We start from the raw sequence: 21,397 nt of genomic DNA, 5'->3' as shown, positions 1-21,397 counted from the left end.
TAGATAGATTTTTTTTTAATTTTTTCTATGTTCTTGGTACCTTACCCTACATGACATTTGTCTTTGGGGCGCGAGTTCTGGCGCACTCTGTATGTGCATATGGTGGACCCAAGGTTTCCACCAAAATTTAGCTCTGTCGGAATTTTCGTTATTTGACCACTATTTTTATGACTAATTTGACCGGACTAAAAAGCCTCTTTAATGTTATTATTCAAGATTCTAATAAAATTTTCAAATTTATCGGCAGTATCTATGTTAGGAGAGTCAATAAAGGACCAGTTAATATTATCGAGAAGACTATACAGCTTACACATGCCTATCTGAGTAAAAGGTCGAAAGATGATCGTTCTATCACTTTCGTTATTTGTTTTTTTTTTTTAATAAATGTCTATAGCCTTGTGGTCGGAAAGGCTGTGAGTTAGTACATTAGTTTTATATGGGCATTTCAAATTCGTTATCACGTTATCCAAGCAGTTGTCAAGACGCGTGCTGACAGTGCTAGTTGCTTTTAATCCAAATGAGGTGATAAAATCCTGAAATTGTAAATTTTGAATTGTGTTTTTTTTGAAATGGATGTTAAATTCGCCCAAAATAACTACTTGACGATTTAAAATTTTTAAATAAGAAAATATTTCATTCAAAATATGAATGAAATTCTCAAAATTACACAATGGACTTCTCTACTAAATTTAGAAATGTCAATTTTTTCAAAAAGAGTTCTTTGTTTTGCCAGAATTACTGTACCCCCATGTTGATTTAATTGTCTGCCAAAACCTGAAGCGAGTTTAAAATCTGTAATATTTAACATTTCAATTTCATTATAATCTAAGCAATGCTCAGTTAGACATAAATTGCCTATGCAGCGGCCGTCTTCGGTGCGTGATCCTCAAGTGGTAAGTGGCGGTGGTGAAGGCGGCAAGTGGTGGCACAACATCACCACAGACAGCGGCCAGACGTCTCTTCAAGTCAATGACCGTTTGCAGTACAGCGACACCGATGATGTCCGCGCAACCACCGGTTAATCTCCTGCTGGATTGACAAAGCATCAAAGGCAGGTTACTTCTTCATATACGCTCGTTTAACAGCCGACAGAGACGCATCTTATTAAGGAAAAGAGGGATGGAAATTGGACGGCCGCCACACAAGGACGAGACTGGAATTGAATAAAGGACAAAAGTGGATTTTGCTATATTAGCATAGTCGGTTTTAATTTAAAGATGGGGGGAATCGGAGATGCTACAGCAGTAGAATATTAGCTTAATCGGTCTGGATTCTTTCTAAGGACTAGAAGAGATCAAGACGAAATGGAGATTTCCACAAAGTTTAGCAACTTGGAGCTATTTTATTCTAGGGCAAATATTTAACCAAACGATTTCAATGATAATAGAATGTTATTACGATTTGGGTCTTTGAGGCACATCTACAAATTACACGGTCCAACAATTTTTTCTATATGAAATATCAATAACTACATTTTGAGGATATTACTTAAAGTTAAGGTTTAGTTTAAAGAGTAAATTTCAGATTTTTTAATCAGAAAAAATATTTTGAATTTTGTCCATATACGCAGTCCTTAGTGGACTACTTTTTTTCTTGAGTATAATTTCAGTTTTTCACATAAAAATATATACAAAAATTGTGACAAATATCAATTTCTAAGATGATTTTTGACTTAAATTAAGCAAAATAACTGATTTCTGATACTAATGTTTTCTGAGCTTTTGGTTTTCAAGCTAGTTTTTAAAAGGTTTTTTTGTAAAAGATTGATCATAAGAACGCTTTTCAAAAATGAATGTAATAATTTCTGCATTATATTAAAAAAAATAAAAAATATCAATAATTTTTAAGAAAAATTTTGTTACAAACTGAGATTTTTCTTAAAGTGCTTCAGAAAACGGTTAAATCGTGAGAAAACAATTTTTTGAGTTCTGTTATTGTGAGGTTTCTGATGAGGTAATCCATATTTTCAGACAATGTTCCTGAGAAGGGAGGTCAAAAAATAAAGAACATAGAAAAACAGTATTATTCAAACTCATGTTTTATCTTTGACTTAGAAAAATATGATCAAATGTTGTTCAAAGAAAGATAAAATTTTGACGCTGAGGTTTCTTGAGTTTTTTTTAAATTTCTGAAACAGAGTTTTTTCACTGAAATTAAGAAAACTTTGAGCAAAATAACTGATATCTGATACTGATGTTTCCTGAACTTATGGTTTTCTAGACAGTTTTTTAGAGATTGATGATGAAAAAGCTTTTCAAAAATGAAGCAATAATTTCTGTGTTATATTCAAAAAAATTAAAAATATCAATAATTTTTAACAAAAATTTTGTTAGAAACTGAGATTTCTTTTAAAGTGCTTCAGAAAACGTTTAAATCATAATACATTGTCTCCTGAGAAAATAATTTTTTTGAGTTCTGTTATTGTGAGGTTTTTGATGAGGTAATCTAATCTAATCTAATCTAATTATGTTCGTGAGAAGGGTTGTCAAAAAATAAAAAACATAGAAAAATAGTAATATTTTGGCCCATGACTTGACTTCGAAAAATATGATCAAATTCTGTTCGAAATTCTTTAAAAAAAGATTTTCTAAACAATTTCTGAAACAGTATTTCTTCTAAGAGATTTTCCTGAGAGGTTTTTTCAATAAGAGCAAATAACTTCTACATTTTATACAATTTTTACAAAAACTTAAAACAGAGATTACCAATGTTCCTGAAAAAGACGGTCAAAAAATAAAGAAAATAACCTATCCTTGATTTAAAAAATATGATCAAAAAAATCTAAACCTATCTTGACAATGAGGTTTGCTGTGTTTTTTGACAATTTCTGAGACAATCTTTCTTCACAGAGAGTTTCTTAAGAAGTCTTTTCAAAAAAATATAATAATTATATAATATAAATAATTTTATACAAAAAAATCAATAAATGAGTAATTTTTAGTTGTAATAATTTGAGTTTATTAGAAATTGTGATAAAAAATAAAAAATTATATTAAAATGCTTCCAAGAAACGGTTAAATCTTGGTATCAGTGTTGCCTCAGAGATCATTTCTTTAAATTTTATTAATTAAAACGTAGTTTCTGGAACAATATTTATTCTCAAACAATGTTCCTGTGCAAGACGGTCAAAAAATATAGAAAAAAAAACTCATGTTTCATCTTTGACTTGAAAAAATATCAAAAAAATTCAATTCTGTTCAAATTTTTTCAAAAAAAGATTAAATCTTAACAATGAAATTTGCTGAGTTTTTCCAAACAATTTCTGAGACAGTCTTCCTTTCCAGAGAGTTTCCTTAGAGTTCTTTTTAAAATTTCTACATTTTATTTAAAAAAAATCAAATAATGTAACAACTATTTTAAAAAACATAAACTACATTCTTTTTTTGTTTCAAAGGAGGATGTGGGTGTTGGACGAAGAAAAAACTCAGGCAATTTTACACCAAACTGCGAATCAATTTTTGATCTGATTTCGTGTCAGATTTCACTTATTTTTGCATTTCTTGTGTTAAAAAAGCCTTTGAATAGTTTTTGAAAGCAACAGTTGGAAATTTTTGCACGGTGTGACATGCAAAAGCGTGGATTCCGTGCAAAGTCTTTCGTTAGTAGTATTGCTAATGCAAAAGAGTGGTTTTGATTCAATTAGGGTTTTCCGGCGGTAGTTAAATCGCCCAAGTTCGGCGAGTTAAAAAGCTAATTGAAGTCGACCCTGTCTGGAGTCGGTCTCGCCATCACCGATCTCGATTTTAATAGAAAAGCTACAATATCCTTATTTCAAGCGTCATACAAGAATTATAAACCGGTAAAAGCTTGTGCGGAGCCGGTGAAAACGCAATAATACTTGTTTCTTCTCACTTTAACTTTCAAGGGAAATTACACTTCATGCATTATTAGTGGAGCGTTATGGCCTCCGAACGGCGGCGTTCGGAAATGATAAAGGTTTTATTCTGATCGAATTTTCCTTCAAACTAATAGGAAAAATCGCGCCGCTTGCTTAAATATTCCAGCGCACTCGAAAAAGAAAACAGAAACGCTCGGGAATTACAATGCAAAAGCCTTTTGGTCGAGTCGAGGAGAGGGCTTTTGTTGGTTTTTTAGCGACTGAAAACCGCACGGCATGTTTTGCTTCGAATGTGCTTTGTGCGGATTACCTTCGACGGCCTTCAGTCTGCGGCGTGTGGCTTTACTCCGCAGAGCTGAGGAGATACCCAAGCGACAGCACATAATCGAACTCTTATTACCCAACTCCAACTTTTCATTTTACTCGACCACGCCGGATGGAATTACAACGCCAGACGAGAAATCCTAAGAAAAACCAAAGAAAACCAAGAAATTCCAATGAACTGTTTTGAGGTTTTAATGTTTTAGCTCTTTTTAACCCTTAAACTGCTCTAAACGTATATCTACGCCGAGTGGTTCGCTGCTCGAACCGTATATCTACGAAATTACTTTTAAAATGTTTTAAAAGCATATAATGACTTATTTTGAAATTATATTAGTTTCTTAATATAAAAAGACCATAAATCCATTGCTAATTTAATTTTTTTTTCTTTGGTGTTGTTAACTGCTCTAAATGTATTTATACGCGGTAACTGTTTAATGCGTTCTTAGAAACCTATGGGACGGATTCATTTTTTTCATAAAAATATGTTCAAAAGTTGTGTTCTGCGATATTAGCACGAAAAAATGAGTGATGACTTCTTACAAGCGAAATTATTTTAATGCTTATACAATTTTTTAGGTTTGCTTTTTATTGTTACAGAACAAATGTCTTTTTTGCATCAACAATATAAAACAAATTTTTACTGATCAAGAGCTAAAGTAAATTTTTGCTAAAAACGGTGACAAAGTATTATTCTGTTCAAGAAATTGATAATTTTGATTATTACGTTTTGTCAAAACAATTAGGAGTATTTAAAAAACTTATGGGGAGTAATAAGGTTTCTGTACTCTTAAAATATTGCACTGAATAAAACAAATTACCTTTACTCTAAATTTTACAAATACAGACTTGAAAATTTTTCTAAGAATTTGAGAATTTAGCAGTAAACTGCGCAAAACGCATTTCTATGCAATAATATTTAACCGCTCTAAACGTATATATACGCACTACCCAAAATATGTGCGCACACAGCGCAAGGATTATAAAACTAATATTGCACTTTAAGGGTTAAAGATCATTTTTCGGTCCAGTTTACTTTTTTAAACATTTCTTTTCTGTTTAAATTAATTTGGTAAAAGTATATAATATGATCAAAAAATATAAATATGTCCTGACAATAAGGATTACTGAGTTTTTTGACAGTTTCTTTTTTCACAGAGAATTTACTAAAAAGCTTTTTCAAACTAAATGGACTAATGTTATACAAAACAATCAATAAATGAATAATTTTTACTTATAATAATTTGAGTAGAAATTGTGATAAAAACAAAAAATTATAAAATGCTTCCAAGAAACGGTTAAATCTTGGTATCAGTGTTTTCTCAGAGATCATTTCTTTAAATTTCATTTATTAAAACGTAGTTTCTGGAACAATAGTTATTCTCAAACAATGTCCTGTGCAAGACGGTCAAAAAAAGGAGGAAAAAAACCCACGTTTTATCTATGACTTAAGAAAATATTAGCAAAAAAATCCAATTCTGTTCAAATTTTCAGACAATTTCTGAGACAGTCTTCCTTTCCAGAGAGTTTTTTGAGAGCTCTTTTTAAAAATATACAATAATTTCTACATTTTATTAAAAAAAAATCAAAAACATAAACTACACTTTTAAAAATCATTTTTCGGTCCAGTTTACTTTTTTTTAAACATTTCGGTTTCTGTTTAAATTAATTTGGTCTAATCGATAATTTGTCTTTGGGGATGAAACAAATTTTCGTGTTTGAAAATATCTAAAACTCTGCAATAAGAAATGAAAAAATATACTTTTAAATCAAAAATTACCAAATGAAGACTACAGACCACTATTTTTCTATATTTGGTTAAAGCATTTAAAGTGAATTGAATTTTTGTTGCTTCTTTTATTTTTGTTACACTTTTGTTTGCTTTATGACTTTTTATCAATAAATGATAATAATAAATTTTTGGTTTGATCACTCAAATTTTATTGCTTTTTTTTTAAACATTTGTCTTCTATTGAAGTTATGTTTGGCCTAATCGATACTTTTCAGTCTTAAATTGTTGAGGCAAAAATATTATTTTATTATTATTTTTGAAGAAATGTCCTTTTTAATAAAAAATATTCAAATGAAGACTACATGATTCTATAATGGCAAAAAAATAGCGGGACTATTTTTAATGACGGTAAACGAACTGTCTTCTAAGAGTATTACCCAAAAGTACCTAAAGTTGATTGAATTTTTGTTACACTTTTATTTACTTTTTAACTTTTTATCATTTATTTTAAATTTCTGGTTTAATCCTCTTATTTTTTTGTCTTTGCCATTTCTCTTCTATTGAAATTAATTTGGCCTAATCGATAATTTTTCTATTTGAAATACTTACTTGGGGCAAAAACGAATTTTTTGTGGGAAAACATTTAAAACTGTAAAAAGACACTAAACATAAATAATGAAGAAATGTGCTTTTAAATCCAAAATTACCAAATGAGACAACAGATTCCTATAATCGTATAAAAATTAACGGGACTGTTTTTAATCTTTGGTAAAAGTACTCAATGGCAATGTAATTTTTGTTCTTTATTCTTTTATTTTTGTTACACTTTTATTTGCATATCGATTATTTATCATTTACTTTAAATTTTTGGTTTAATCACTCTCATTTTTTTCTCTTCTATTGAAATTAATTAGGCCTAATCGATAATTTTCAAAACATTCAAAACTCTGGAATAAGACAACATAAATGAAAAAATATGCCTTTAAATCAAAAATTATCAAATGAAGACTACAGAATCCTGTAATCGCAAAAAATAACGGGAATATTTTCAATTTTTGGTAAACTAACTGTTTTCAAAATATTTAAAGTGAATTGAATTTTTGTTTCTTCTTTTTTGTTACACTTTTATTTGCTTATTGACTTTTTATCATTTATTGTGAATTGTGAATTGTGAATTTTTGTTTTAATCACTCTCATTTTTTTGTCTTTTTTGAAAACATTTCTCTTCTATTGAAATTAATTTAGTCTAATCTATCATTTTTCTGGCTGAAATTGTTGTTTTTTTTGTTGGAAAACATAAAACTCTGCAATAAGAAACTAAACATAAATTAAAAATATCCAAATGAAGACTACATGATCCTATAATCGCATAAAAATTAGCGGGACTATTTTAAATCTTTGGTAAACGAATTTTCTCAGAGTATTATGTACTCCCAAAAGTTCTGAAAATGAATTGAATTTTTGTTTTGCGTATTAACTTTTTATAATTTATTTTAAAATTTTTGGTTTGATCACTTTTATTATTTTTTTTGTTTTTCTTTCAAACATTTTTTTTATTTGTGTGTCTAAAATAGGTAGTTGGGGCAAAAACAATTTTTTTGAAACCTTCCAAAATCCTGAACGCATAAATGGAGAAATGTGCTTTTAAATCAAAAATTACATTAGTTTACTCAATTTATATACCCTAGCTGAAAGCTATAACTTTTTATAGATTTTGAGACATTGATTTCATTAAAGATATTTAAAAAAAATAAAATTTAAAAAAATTACCACGTCACGTTTAAGAAATCTGTAATTAACAAAAACACAACAACCGCCAAACGAATTAAAAATGAGTTATTTCACTTTGTTTTTTATATTTTTTTTGGTCAGTTTTCCTTTAACAAACAGTCTATTAGAAATCTCCTAACATAGTTTCACCTCAAAAACCTTTGTGCCAATCTTCGAAAACCTCAGATCTTGATGAAAACGTTTTTTAGAAAAGAAGTGCAAAAACGAGTCAATAAAATGACCAATTTGGAACCATCTAGTGAAAATTTTGCAATAACTCAACAACAATTTGAATTTCAAATTGCATTTTTTGCATTCGTGCAGAAAGGAAGAAAATTATCGTTTGTAACAAAAATAAATAAATAAACCTAAAACTTATAATTTGATGAAAGGTATGTTGAACAAGTTATTATTTGTAAACTAGTGTTACCAAATGGTTACTACAGGATGCTATAATCTCAATTGTTTTCTAAGAATATTTTTGTTTATTGTTATATTTTTCTTACACCTTTATTTGCTTATTATTTATTTTCATTTTTTTTAAATTTGTGGTTTAATCACTCATTTTTTGTCTTCTTTTAAAACTTTTTTTTAAATTGGTCTAATCGATAATTTTTCTGTCTGAAATTGTTGTGGCAAAAATATTTTTTTATTGGAAAACAAAAAGCAAAAATTTTTTTGTTGAAAAACATTCAAAACTCTGCAATAAGACATTTAAAAAAACGAAGAAATGGGGTTTTTAATCAAAAATATTCAAATGAAGACTACATAATCTCATAAAAATAAGCGAGAATATTTTTAATCTTTGGTAAACGAAGTGTTTTCTAAGAGTATTACTTTCAAAAGTACTTAAAGTGATTGAATTTTTGTTACACTTTTATTTGCTTATTAACTTTCTATGATTTATTTTAAATTTCTGGTTTAATCACTCTTATTTTTTTGTCTTTCTTTCAAGCATTTTTTTACGTGTCTGTCTAAAATAGTGGGGCAAAAACATTTTTTTTTAGAAAACATCATACATAAATGGAGAAATGTGCTTTTAAATCAAAACAATTTTTAGTTAGCTTTTATCATTTATTTTAAATTTTTGGTTTGATCACTCGACTTGTTCGAGAACCGAGACTGAAGCCTGGGAGACTTTTTGATTCTGCGAGCTAATGAGCGTCTCTTAATTTTTGACTCGCCTGTCTTTGGTGTGTATCAATCTGTAAAATCCTTAGATAGTGTTGTACAAAACTGCCCGTTTATTTTGAAAGGCATATCCTTTGAACACGCTGAAAATTAATTACAGTCGCTAACCGGCGCTGAAACCTGAAAGTCATGTAAGTCGGCGATCTTTTTGATTGATGTCCTTCCGCGCGAAAGATTTTCTCTAGTCTCCAGACGCCGCTTGCAGCTCCCCGATCGCCTGCCAATCGATAAAACCATTGCTCTATTTTTACAAAATTACTTTTAAATTGCGACTAAATTGAAAGCCTTAGAAGTTTGCCACGAGTTTGACCAACCAGGAAGAAACGCATACTTAAATAAATAATAACATATACATAAGGTTTATTGCAGGCTTGTTTACTGCAGATGGTAAGTAGTAGCTGTATAAGTGTTTAATGGCGTAATTTAAACTGACGCATCTAAATTAGGGTTAAATGGCCATTACAGGATACTTTTATAGTTATTGTTGGTTTATTGCCATTATTTTATCATGCCATTACTGAATTTACGGTTATATTTAAATAAAATCAGCTCGCATGATAGCTTTTCAACATCGTAATTCCTGAAAGCCACCGGAAATTTCAATTTACAGCAGTAACAAAATGGCCTCGGCAAAAAACTGGGCTTTTTTCACACATTCGAAAAATTATTGTTTACGACTCAAAATGGATTATAAATGGTTTAGAATTACACAGGGCGAAAACAACAAATCGATCAGTCTGTAGCTTATATTTTCATAAATTAATTTCAGCTTTTTTGAAAAGAGAAGAGGCGTCAAAGAGATTTCCATTAGTGATGTCTTGTAAAATAAGTGTTCGTTATTTGTACTAAAATGAAGCTTGAAGTGAAAGTGATTTTTTGTCGAGCTTTTTAGTATAAGAAAAGTAATTTTCTTCAATAATGTGGCAAAAACTGGAATATTATGTCTAGATTTCGGTCTGGATTGCAAGTAGTGAGAGTTTCCCGTTGTTAGCAAAGGGCGTTTAATCCGCATACAACCCTCGTATCGATTGTATGAACTTTGCTATTACTTAACGAGTGAAGCAAGACGTTTAATGCATTAAGGTTAGATTTTAGCACTCGGATTATAATTAGGAAGTCGGGATTAACTTCATCAAACTACAACAACTTAATGCAGCGAGATGCACTTCGTTAACAGATTGAAACAAACCTAGTAAATATAAGTTAACTCGTTTTAAGTAATTACAATAATTAACGAGGCAAGTTGAGCGTTTCGCGATTATTCTCTTTTACTCGATTTGTTAACAGAATAAATTTTTAAACGATAATTTACATTTTTATTATGACGGAACTACGACATAATTCAACTAAGAACGACCTTTGAAGCTCACTCGCAATTAAATCGTGTCTTTTTCATTCACTTTAATTAAATAACTGGCGCTTCGTTTGAGTTTACCAACAATGGACTTGATTCCAGCCCTTCCAACTCATGTAGGTCACCCATAAATAGGGGTGCAACCCTGGAAGGGTTGATTTTAACAATAAGGGCATTAAAACTTTTAGGGAATTAAATGCACAGTATATTATTTAAACGTCAAATATTTTTGATCAGTAAAAATTATAAATGCACAACAAAATAATAAATGCACATTAAAAATAATAATAAATGCACAGTAATAGTTATTTATTATACAAGACGATAAAGAAATTGTTTATCTACGAGTCAAAAGGTTAAGTTTACGAGTGACGAAGTCACTAGTGTACTTTTTTCACGAGTAGATAAAGAGTCTTTATTGTCGTGTATAATAATTCGTTTTATTTTGTACTCACCTACCAGAATTTCTTGAAATATAAGCAGTAGATAAAAGTTACTTTATTTCACTAGACGATAAAAGACTATTTCATCTACTGAAATTAGTTGATAAAAGAGACAATGAATGAATGTCTAGCAAAACTAATTAATTTAATATTCACACATTTACAAACAAAATCGGAATATTGCAAAGCATTCAAAAACAAAATTGTGGTCTCAGGGGCACAGCAGTGTAAAGAGTGGGGTACGCTGATTAGATTGATTACCATTTGTGCGCAGTTTCCAGCTCTTGCTAAAATCATTCTTGCGCAGGGGCCCTTGCTAGTACATATACCACCCTCCAATAATAATAAATATTGAGTAATATAAAAATAAGTGCCAATAATAAATAACATTTTTGCGCAGAAGCCATACATTGTTATGTAACCAAGACTGAAAATTCTTTAAATTATACAGGGTGCGCCAGAACTCGCGCCCCAGAGAAAAATGCCATATAAGGTAAGATACCAGGAACATGGAAAATATGTAAAAAAAAAATTATCTATAAAAATTTCGAAGTTATGAGGGTTTAAAGTTTGCACTTTGACTCTATTTATTTCTGTTGGAAAAATAATTTTTCAAGTTTTTTTGCTATAGGCTATTAAAAGAGGAAACAAGGAAGCTGTATCCTAAATTGTAACTCTATTCAATGTTATTTGTGGCTTTTATTGGCAAAATTTTTGTCCCTTTACTAAATAATTGTAAAAAAACATATACAAGATCATTAGCATCATTAAATAGATATAAAAAAATGTCAAATGTCAAAAAATAAATGTCAAAATTTTTTGACAGATAGAATTTTTTCAATATTTTTTTCATGTTCCTGGTATCTCACCTTACTTGAAAATTTTCTCTGGGGCGCGAGTTCTGGCGCACCCTGTATGTTGTTTTACTAATTTTGATTAAAGTTGATTTAGCGTTTATTATTTTTACTGTGCAAATTGGATTTTTTTACTGAACAAATTATAATAAAATACTGTGTCTGCTTTACTTAGCATTATTATATTCTACTGATCAAAAATGAATTATTTACTGATCGCTTCATTTCTACCCAAACTTCTATCTTGACTAGAGTCTTTTGCTTTATTAAATTCCGGGAGAACACAACAATCACGAGTAATTGTAATTCATTACTCCCAATTTCTGCATATTTATGAAAAAGTTAAAAAATAATCCAGTCATGCAATTCAGATTTCAAATGCGACGGTTAATTTATTCGTCGCGGCTTTTGCTGATTGTGCTCTTTTGTGAAATGGTTAAGGGTTTATAATAGTCGTCACGATTTTTCACACTTCTTTGAATCAAAAGCGACGAGAAAATTACGCAGAAGCCACACCAGACACGTTTTATTTCTTCTAAGATGACTCTAGATTAATTAAATAAACTAGACGAGTATGCAGACAAAACAGTGAATAAATTTTAAAGTCTTCGTTGGATGTTGAAATAGCTGGAACGGTTATATAATAATAATATTAGATCACGTCTGACATGTGCTGTATGTTTCTTCATAAAATATTTATTTTATGCCATAGAGGATCTAATAGAGAAGACCCAACATTTATTATTAAAAAGTCTGCACTGTGTAACCGTTCCTAAATAATGGAGGTAACTCAAAGAAAAACTTGGGTTAATTAACACGATCTAACAGTGTGGTTAATAAATAATTTATGTCGGCGTTTAAACCGAACGATTGAATTAACTTCTTTTAATTTTTAACGTTCGAGTCATAAAGTGGTACAAGTGTCTTATCGACGAATGAAAATGCTCGATTTAAATTGTGATAGGTCGTAAAACTCTTCCGTGATGGAACAGTAAACCTCTTTAAAAGATTCATATACACAAATTTATTGATTATTAAACCACTGGAGCTACTTATCCGGTTATTACGTAAAGACAGTTGTAATCTTCTGTTCTCTTTTTGGCGGTGAATAGAGTCTTTGTTTGGGGAAAAAAATCGCCGCCCCACCCCACGAGGGTCACTCTTCCCTTGTCCAAGTGTCCCGACCCTCCTAGACCAATAGAGCAGGTCCAGTTCCCACAGCCCTAGAGCTGGATCTATTGTGCGATAATGAGCATTGTGAGAACTCCGAGACAAAACGCGATATTTCAACGGCTTAATGGCCGAATTAATCTCCCTAACGAAAAAATATGGAACGGAATGGAGCGATCATCGATCAAAACTTATCTCGTAGTAAAAACACTAACTCGCTGCATCTATTATGGTTAAATACTACTACTGAAATATTATTTCGAGTCGGATTTATGGAGTGGAGGCGGGGAAAACGCACCAGATGCATTTTTCTCCACGAGGAAAAGTGAAAACTTGAGCTTTATCAGGTAATATATATCAATGGCGCGAGAACAATGAAACTGTTTCGGATATAAATTACTCAAACTAGAGGGTATAAATCACGCTGTTGGTCGCGAAGGGTTGAGAAGCGTGATTTCGCAAGAATCGAAGGGTTTTTGAGCAGATTACGGTTTTATTTATTAGCAAAAACAAACACTTTCTTCGAGAGGAAAGTGAAATACAGCGAGTTGGAAAAGTCCATTAGTAAGGCTCGGATTATATGCACCGAAAAATGCACGTTTTTTCACAAAAATAGGCACCAGAAATATGCTCCAACATGTGCCAAATATGCATCGATATGCAAAACTTTTAAAAACAAAAAATCAAAGTTTGGACAAAAACTAATGCAATTTAAGCTATTTTTGAGCAATTTGGGTACCGCATACTCAATGTCAAAAATTTTAACTGTTAAATATAAAAAAGCGCTCAATAAAAAATTGTATAAAAAACGCGTGTTACAACCTCTCATTGTGATACTCGTGCATTTGTAACTACACGTATCACAATGAGAGTGTTTGTGACACATGTTGTTTACTATATTATTATATTAATATTATTATTCAAGATTTTAGAAGTTTATAAACAAGATGCATGTAAAAAAAACACTTTTATAACGAAAAAAGAGCAAACGATTCGTGAACTATAAAAAAGAAATATTTTTTTTAAGGAATGTAAAGGTCAGTGGCGTACTGAGCTCTTAACGAGCCCGTATTCTATCGTGGTAGTATTAAAATTAATAATTATTTTTTTATTACCTATTCAAAAAAATATGTAAGAATAATAACTTGTGGAATAATATAAAAAACATAATAATAAAAAGATCCGACATTAGAAGTATTGGAAGTTCTGACAATGATATTTGCCTAAAAATATATATTTCCGGTTAATCAGAAAAGGGTTAATTTAACCAAAGGTTATGTTTTTTATTGCGTTTTTGAATTTTCCGAGTTATTCTATGAAAGTTATCATCGATCAGTCTAGCTGTTTTTAAAATTTTTGAATTTGAACCTTCCTCTTCAAAAATATATTTAACTCTGCAATTTTTAACTATTATGAAATCGTATTTTGGCATTTAAAAGAGAAATGATCATTCTTTCTCTTGATGCACTCATAATTAAAAGAATTATTAACGAACACCCAAAATTTAACGTTACGTTTTAGGAAAATCAAATACTCATAAGTCAGTTTTTTTAAATGAAATTCTCCAAATTTTTCTTCATTAAATGGAGAACTCAAGCAGACATAACAATTTTTTAGTCATCAAAACCTAATTTTAACAGCTAATAAAAAAATTATTTTGGTTTTTCTTAAATTTGTAATTTGTAATTGGACAATACTTTGAGGCCCGGGCTGGTGTTCCGTGGAACCCACGTACGCCACTGGTAAATGTTATTACAAATAAAATACAAAATATGTTTAAAATATGACGGTTCAATGCTTTTTTTCCATTTTCTTCAGATAAAAACATTTCTATAAAAATTTGTGACACGTGAAATGGAAATAAACCATTAAAACGTCATGTTTTCAACACATTTTGGACTTTATTTGTTATAATAATCTTCAGATTCCTATATGGTCTACAGAAATCACAACTTTTTCAAACTAGTTTTTTTCTCTCTTCTAATTTTTAAAACTATTATTATTTTGATTTAAGAAAGGAGAAGACTGAATTTTGACAAAAAAATGTTCATTTTTTCTATTTACCAAAATTTTTATTTTTGCTTTTGTTATCGTTTTTTACTCAGTAATTTAATTTAAGTATTGGTTTGGTGTAAACACCAGATTTCAAAAATCTTAGCTTCACTAGTCCCAAAGCCTAATTATTTTTTTTAAATAAAAGTTGCAAGCGTTTTGAGGGTCGTCTACAATTCCTAAAGAGTCTAATTTTGTAGTTTTCTTTAGTAGATTTGTCGGTTTTGATTAATTTAAATACTAGTTTTGATTTTTGCGACCCCACTGTATGATTTATTTTTGCTCTAATGTCCATTCGCTCCGTGTCATGTTCTCAAACCGCATGTGCGGTCTGTCGCTCGTGACTGGCAGCAATTAGTTAGGTTAACGTTAATAGAAACAAAGGCATTTAACCTGATGCTTGCAATTACGGCGACATTATTTATTACCCATGCAATAATGCATATAGTATATGAATTTTGTTCCCATGCAAGCGGTCGATCCGGGCATATTTCCGCTCGATTTCCATTGAGTCGAGAAAATTGCCTGCATGCCATTTCTCTAATTTCGCATAATGTAGCAATTGCATCGAAATATTTTTCCAGACGGGTTTTTGCCAACCGCCCCCGGGGAGTCCGCACTTTTGCACCTGCTCCCGTATGTTGTACAGCTGGAAGGTGCGTCATTAAAAACCGATATTTTGCCGAAAAGTCCGGTCGGTTAAGACAGGGACGGGCTCAGGGGGCGGACGTCTTAACAACTTTTCCCATTATAAATGAATTTCAACACAAAAAATATCAAACGAACTTCCACTCGGTTCAAAGTGCTGTAATTATTGAAAGGATCGGAAGCGCGCAATTATTTTCATAGGCAAGTGATTCCTGCGACTCCTCCATCCCCAAAAAAGTTAATTACATGCAAGCCGCAAACGGAATTCGAAATTTTCATCATTCCCACACTCCAAACATCCAGCGAGTTGAAAAAGTCCATTAAATTGCAAAATTATAAAAAAATTGTATAGGATATTGATAAATACTAATCTAGTGCATCACCTAAAATTATTTTCAACTATACAGCATGTCCCAAAAATAAGTTACAATACAAACTTGTGTTTTTTCAAATCAAACATCGTATGTTTTTTGGCATTTATGGATGTAGCCTTTTAAAACAATGTTTTTACGCTAAACGTTTATAAGTCGATTTTGCTTAGTTTTAGAAATAAAACTGTTTTTTGACAAAAACATGCACTTCTTAAAAATTTATTACACAAAAACTAAGGCAGCTAGAACAAATTTTTTACTACTTTTGCAAAGAAGAAAGTACGGCATTTAAAGCTGTAGCAATTTTTTAGTGTTTGCATTTGTAAAGATTAATAAATTAAGAAGTTTGTTAAAAGTTAATTTACTTAAAATTTCAGGATTGGTGTAGAGAAAAAAATAAACTCACATTAACAAAATTGTTTTATTGGCGTATTTTGAAGTACAAAAAATTATAAGTCGGACTAATTAATATTTTTGTCTGTTGCCGTTGTTATTATTGTTAAACGAATGAATAAAACTCTATATTTGATTTATAACAGTCTCTCTGTGTCATTTTAAATTTTAGTCCGATGACACTGGTGCTCGCAAAAAGCGTTACCAGCCTCTAGAAAGTAAATTGTACTAGTCTATTTCAGCACCCGAATTGGTGTTGTATTGAAATAAGCTTTCTTTTAGACGCAAAATACACACTAAAATTATTTTAACTAGATTGCCTATAAAAATCAACTAGAGTGGAACTCCTGGAAATTCCAATTGAAAAAAAATCTAGTTTAATATAAACAACTATATTTCCAGTTAACCCTTTTAACAGAATTTCTAGATGATTCAACTGAAATGAAGTCAAAATGTCACTGGAATATCTAGTAACTTTTGCGACCGGAATTTGTGCATAAGGAAACTACATTCTGTTTAAAGTGACTAGAAACCGGCTAAGTAAATAAGTAATAATTCTAGTTAAGTTAAATGAAATCCATTTTAAAGTAGCAGTGTTTTCAGGTGATTTACCTAATATTTCCAGTTAGCATTAAACTAGTATTTCAGTTCTACTAAAACTAGAGTGGTTAGGTTACATTAATAAAATTGTTACTATTTAGAACAAAATTATATTTTTATTTATGAAAGTTACAAATAAGAAACATAAACAAAACACAAATACAAATCTACAATTTTAACAAATTTTGGTAAAAACTTAAAACAACCCCTAATGGACGAACATTTTTGTTTTTATATATAAACACTTCAAAAAAGTTGAAAAACTTTACAAGTGAAGGATTAAATTTTAAATTGAAAACAAAATAGATTTTAAAAAGAATATCAAACGCTTTAATAAAACTGTTTGGTACTTTAATAATTGTCTCTTCCAAATAAACTGAAAATTGACCATTTTCTACACACGGGGGACTTTCGTCACTGACGCAAATTATAAATGGTTGGCAATACTTTTTTTTTGAGATTTTTTGAAATATATCCTCCCCAACCTTTAAATTAAAAAAAAAATGTTCACTAATAAATTTTTAACTTACCGAAACCCATTGAATTAAGGGTGCAAAAAAAATCTGCTCATTTCTGAAGCCGTGTCTGAATCTGTCACATGTTTTTTAATTTGTCGATTCGGAAGCGCATTAATAATTGCACAAAACGACATTAAATATGCTGCAAATAAAAAAAATATGTAAAAGTTTATAAATATAAAAATATGCTTACGGTCTTCAATAACAAAATTAGTCGGAATTTTATGATGCACAATAAAATGCTGTTTAAGTTCTTGCAAAAATCCGTTCAAGGAAATTCCACACATAAAACATATCATTTTCAATTTAAATTTAAATTTAAATTAAAAAAAAAAATAAGTAATATGAGCAGGACAAAAGCTAAGAGACCTCGTGACACCGCTGCAGTTTCTGGGCTAATTTCATTAGCAATTAGGAATTTTTCAAATTTTTCCTCATTCATCTCTACAAAAATCCGAACTATAAAGAATATTGTCATTTTAAAAAATCAATAAATAAATTACTAAACTTACCCTATTTTTTTATAAATCGTGAATCCAACAACGAACAATTTTACCAGATATCCAGTCAAAATAGAACAGAACTGCACAATCAGTTAAATTTTAATGTGTATCTAGTTATTTAATTTTACAACTAACTTAATTTAGTTTAATTTTCTATTGTAACTGTTTTTTCAACTAGAATTTATTTACAATTTCCTAAACCAACTAGAAAAACAGATAAAATCTTGATAACAGGTGTATCTAGTTCATTTTAACTGTATAATTTTTTAGTGTGTAGAAAAAAATAAATAATTTTTATAACCTCGAATTTATATTGAATGAAGTTTTGTATTTGTCAATTTCTGACGCCATTTTATTGGCAAATAATAGCAAAAGACCTCCTTGAGAACGCTTAATTGGGCAATCACCATAAATATTCCATCCCCCCTTTCGCGTTTGGTAGCAGCCGTACAAGATTGATTGGAAATGAATTGTCGTCTGGTGCTAATTATCGTAAGACTTCGTCGTATTTCACTTCAATAATCCCTCGACTTCCTTACCGAAATAAAATTCGAATTGGGCGGGGATTTGGCATACCAGGAATTTTTCCTTCCGGTGGATCCGACTAGGCTAGGCTGGTGGAGGATAGGTTAGGTCAGTGGTTGCCGGCGGCAGCAACTAGACACGCCGCTGATTTGCCCTTTCTGTCCGATCGATTTATGAACTCGGACGAGGTTTAAATCATCCGATTCGGAGCGAAAAAGTCGCCAGACTGCAAACAACGCGGCGGCGGCGACAAACTTTTAATTAGGCGATGCTGGACGCCGGCTATTGACTCGTTAGGGGCTTGGGGGCGGCTTGCGAAAGCCCCGAGTGGCATCACCGCCGGACAACAAGTGGGCTGAATTTTCTTGAAAACTGTTAAAACATTGTTGGCCAAAAATTGGGCCATAAAATAAATTCTGAAAAGCAAAATAAAAGCTTAAATTTTTTCAACTTAGACGTTTTAGGCGAGAATGCTAAAACTTTTTGAAAATTTTATAGCACAATTTGTTTGCTGTAAATAGCTATTTGTTAAATTTTCTAAATTACGTCAAGTTTGTAAATCTTTGTTATTGTTTGTTTATTCTGTTTTTTTGTGAAAATTTTATTATTATTATACAATTTAAATTATCTAAAAAAAAATTTTAAATCGACAAAAATGGTTAAAAATAAAGAATATTACCAAAATAATTTAAAAGATAAAAAATGTTTGATTGTTTAACATGATGATAATTTTTGTTTGTAACAAGATTCATTAAAAAAACTTCAAATTTGTGTGTACATATTTACAAAAAAATATTTTTTTTTGGATACGCTTCCGAAAATAGCTGTTTTAGAGACTCATTTCAGTCCCTAAAATGAGTCTTTTCTGGACTCAATTAAATAGTTCGTAAAGTGGTTTTCAAAAACAGTTTTTCCAGACGAAAAAGTCACTTTATTTACTATAGTGGCAAAATTTTTTTAATTAATAAGAGGTGTAAATTCGTTTTTTTGAGAGTTTTAACAAAAAAAGTGTTGTTTGTAACACGTATCTAAAACATTTTTGCGGACTCATCTGTTATTTCAGACTCGGCTTTGCCTCGTCTGGCAAAGCAACGATTCGTACGCAAAAACTGCTTTTTGAGTAGGTACTTGTAACAAAAATAACTATTAGAACAATAAAAAAGCAAACTAATCGTTCACTGAAAAAATAAAATTTTTTTTTTAACTTAGAGTGCTTTACATTACCTAAAATTGTTTCAAAATCGACATAAAAGGCCAAAAATTAAAAATAATGATTAAAAATCTAAAAAATTTATTCTTTCAACATCAAAAGCATCAACAAGCACATAAATATGTAATTTTTTAAATCGTTGACACCTGGTTGCGGTAGGTGTACCTATACTACATTTTAAGTGCCCAACAATTTAAAAAATATTGTAATAGATTTTAGTGAAAATAGTTTTTGTCAACTTGCCCTGTTCGTCAATGTACCCCACTCTCCTCTATGTCAAATTTGCACATCCTTGTTATTGTTTGTTTTTTCTTTTTTTGTGAAAATTTTGTTGTTATTATTTAAAAAGAAAATTATTGTCAATTTTGATTACCTAAAATTTTTTTTTGTACTCAATATTAAAGAGTGCTTTTATCAACTAATTTTAGTAGATAAAGTAGTCTTTTATCGTCTAGTGAAATAAAGTAATTTTTATCTACTCTTTATATTTTATGAACTAATTTCAGTTGATAAAGTACTCTTTTATCGTCTTGTGAAATAAAGTAATTTTTATCTACTTGTTATATTCAAGAAACTCTGGTAGGTGAGTACAAAATAAAACAAAATATTATACACGACGATAAAGATTGTTTATCTACTAGTGAAAAAAATCCACTCGTGACTTCGTCACTCGTAAACTTAACCTTTTCACTCGTAGGTAAACAATTTCTTTATCGTCTTATATAATAAATAACTATAAATCAACAAAAATTACAAAATTATTAAAAAGTTAAAAAAAATATCTCACACGTTTAACATGATGATAATTTTTGTCTGTAACAAGCTTTATTAAAAAAAAGTCTTCAAAGTTTATACAAAAGTTTAGGTACACCTACAAAAAATTACTTTTAGAACAATAAAAAGAGCAAACGAGTCGTTGACCGGAAAAATAAAACAGGTTTTTTTAACTGTGTTTATATTACCTAAAAATTGTTCCAAAATTGACAAGAAAGGTCAAAAATTTTAAAATTATTAACCAAAAAAAATTTGTTCGTTTAACAGTCGGGAGATTTTACAAGTTTATACAGTGCGATCAAAAAGTCTTTCAAGTAGGCGTCCTAGTTGAGGACGTATGTTGCATGGTAGTTATCTAGATGTCAAAAAATTATTTTATAAAAATTAAAACATTAAGCTAATTAAATTGAATTATTCTATGAAACGTCTCAAAACAAACTAAAATAAGATTTTGTTGGTGTTTATTTTTTTCCTGTCATAATTTACATAAAAAATATTTTGACATTTCTCATTTGTCATTGTGACATTTTATCTTCCACAGACATACGTTTTAAATTTCTACGCTTGCTTGATAGACAGACTTTTTGATCGCGCTGTATCAAGACACATTTAAAAGAACTTTTTGGCTTTGACAACTGCAATTGACACAATGTCAATTATGATATTCATATTTACCTAATTACTTTAAAGAAATTTTTTTAATAAACAAGTATTTTTTTCATTAAAGGAGAAAAAGATACCTATACCTGTTATATGCAAACTGCAAGAATTTTCAGTAGTTTCAACATTTTTTTATTTAAAAAAAATATTCGAAACAAGTCGGTAAGTATAGATTTGTTGTTTAATGAAGTTTTTTTTTGGAAGTTTTTAATAAAAAAATCGTTTTTAGGAATATTTTAAGGTGCTTATATACCTATACGTTTATTTTGCTATAATACATAGGTATTTTCATTTTTGTTTCCATAAATGCGTTGAAAAGGCTTAAATATGAAGAAAACTGGTAAATATTTATTAAAGTCTTTATTAAAAAATACTTCAAAAAATTAGTAGAAAGGCTTAGTTCACCTATATTTTGATACATAATTACTGTAAGAATGTTCCTCTTAGGGCGGTAAAAAACCCATAGGCCA

General features: G+C 30.0%; 1 long non-coding RNA gene across 1 annotated transcript; it reads left to right on the top strand.

Moving 5' to 3' along the window:
* The first annotated feature begins 569 nt into the window (after window positions 1–569).
* Window positions 570–1,400, top strand: LOC123015251. The gene is made up of 2 exons (XR_006413374.1): window positions 570–794; window positions 841–1,400. It is a non-coding gene; the product is annotated as an uncharacterized LOC123015251 (long non-coding RNA).
* Window positions 1,401–21,397: the final 19,997 nt, after the last annotated feature.

This window comes from Tribolium madens, unplaced genomic scaffold (assembly GCF_015345945.1).
Source record: "Tribolium madens isolate multiple individuals breed KSU strain unplaced genomic scaffold, Tmad_KSU_1.1 Scaffold_97;HRSCAF=244;Tcas5.2_LG3a, whole genome shotgun sequence".
NCBI classification, from domain to species: Eukaryota; Metazoa; Arthropoda; class Insecta; order Coleoptera; family Tenebrionidae; genus Tribolium; species Tribolium madens.
This window is presented reverse-complemented; position numbering and strand designations above follow the sequence as displayed.